A 2,248-nucleotide genomic window follows, 5' to 3' on the forward strand; every position below is an offset into this window, starting at 1 on the left:
CGCTCGAGTTAGATACTAATTTGACGGGCTCCCCTGGACCCCCGGCTCTATATAGAGGTTTAATATGTGGTGGGGGTACTTATTAGGGTGCAAGCTTTCCCCCTTTATGTTATTCTGACGCGCTCGAGTAAATCCCAAAATCCCCGCTTGGCCTCCCCTACTATTCGAACTTGCCTCCGAATTTCTGTTGAGCCAATCATATTGCTGTGTAAAGTCCACGATGCCCTCGATATCAGCAGATCAGCTGACTAGTCGTCAGCTGCTGCTTGGTCGAAACATGTTTATCGAAAGTCATTGAATAAATATTTATGTCAAAACACTTGTTAGAACTTTCAATCGGTGCGAACGCCTTAAGAGACGGCCGATAAGAGGATTTTTTAACGAGATTAACAAAGTCAGTGTTTCGTCGCTATCATCAGTCGTTAGTCAACATGGCAAGCCACATGCAGAGATTATTGTTGAGAACCGGCCGTTTGTGTCGCGTAAATTCCACGAGGCGTATCCTTTGGAAATCCGTTGTGGACTTTAGCACTCTTCGTTAGATCATGTAATCGTATATCAGAATTTGTCATATTCGTCCTTAAATATTGATCAGAGATTTCTGCCTCCGCCACGCTCTGAGCGAGACGTAAAGCCCGTATCACACTACGGATTGCGAACGCGGATCGGATTGGGATTGCGGATCGCGGATCGGAACTCAGCCAATCAAGACAAGGCAGTTTCGGATCCGGATTGTAGATTACAGAATAGACGGCTCTCTATTTTTGCGATCCGTAATCGTAATCCAAGCCAATAAAACATCGAGTTTGGTCACGTGACCCATTTATGATGGATGAATAAGCATCGTTTGTGTGGTTAGGTTACCTGTGCTCATCATAACTTATACAATGAGTCCCAAATTTCGGGACGCAACTTTTAAAACCGTTTTATCGAGAGAGAATGTACACAGCAAACGTCGACGACACGACATTTGCGATACAGCATATGTTGCAAATTGAATCTGTAGTCCGTTGCATACCGTGCGAGCGTCCTGAGCCTTTAGACTACCGAGGCTTTATTCATTTATTATTATTATAAATTAAAATCACAGCATAAAATAATTTCAGATAGTTCCAAACATTTCGGCCTTTAATATAATCTTCTTCAGTAAATTCTACATTGTCATACAAATTGAACATTACAATTAAAATATATAGCTTTATAGTTATTACAACTTCTTCATGTTTGTATCCTCCAATATTTACGATAAGAAATTCATAATTAGTTCCTTGACATTTAAATATTATGTAAATATGTCATTTAAATATTTATTAGCATTTATAATAGTAAATAGACTGTTCCTTATATCTTGTAATATTACACAACGTCTGTACTGAAGGTTGTAAGAAAAGAAATTTGTAAAAGAATATTCAATCTTCTGATTAAAAAATTCATAATATATTTCCCATATTGTTTAAAAAATTTTTAATTTAAATTTATGAAGATTTCTGAAAAATACTTCTTAACTTTTTGAAGATGGCAGTTTTCTAATAAAGAAACTAAAAAGAAATCTTGTTTTCTAACAATGAATTTGATTGAATACTCTCAGTATGCGCATTGATAAACATTAAAGTTGTCATACACAAATTGACGTAAATGTGTTTAATATAAATATAAAAATTAGTTAAACCGTAAAATTGTCAATACATTTTATTGTATTGTTAAATAAAAATGTGTTTTACAATTTTTTTTTTCGAAATATTTGCATTTCACTTTTACACAACTTTAAATCAGAATACATAAACTTTAATATAGTTATCATCAGGGTCATCTTAAAAATTAATTCAAACAGCGTATAATTTCGATCGATCTTTTATTGGAAATTTTTATTGAAATTTGTATTGAATTTCGTGGGTCAGCCGCCTTCAATTGGGAGGATCCGTTCGATCTAGAGTCGCAATTGACACAGGACGAAATCCTGATAAGAGATCAGTTTCGTTCCTACTGCCAGGAGCAGGTCCTGCCGAACGTGATCGAAGCGAATCGAAAGGAACACTTCGATCGGGAGATCGTAAAGCAGATGGGACAGCTCGGGGTGTTGGGCTGCACCATGAAGGGCTATGGCGGCGCCGGAGTATCCTCAGTGGCTTACGGGCTCCTCGCCAGGGAAATTGAGAAAATCGATAGCGGGTATCGATCGGCGTTCTCGGTGCAATCCTCTCTTTCGATCGGTGCGATCTACATGTTCGGCAGCGATGCTCAAAAAGAA

At 37.8% G+C, this 2,248-nt stretch overlaps 1 pseudogene; it reads left to right on the forward strand.

Moving 5' to 3' along the window:
• The first annotated feature begins 282 nt into the window (after positions 1 to 282).
• Positions 283 to 2,248, forward strand: part of LOC108766203 (glutaryl-CoA dehydrogenase, mitochondrial-like) — an 11,446-nt pseudogene continuing 9,480 nt past the window's right edge.

The sequence above is a fragment of the Trachymyrmex cornetzi genome, unplaced genomic scaffold, assembly GCF_001594075.2.
Source record: "Trachymyrmex cornetzi isolate Tcor2-1 unplaced genomic scaffold, Tcor1.1 scaffold573, whole genome shotgun sequence".
NCBI lineage: Eukaryota > Metazoa > Arthropoda > Insecta > Hymenoptera > Formicidae > Trachymyrmex > Trachymyrmex cornetzi.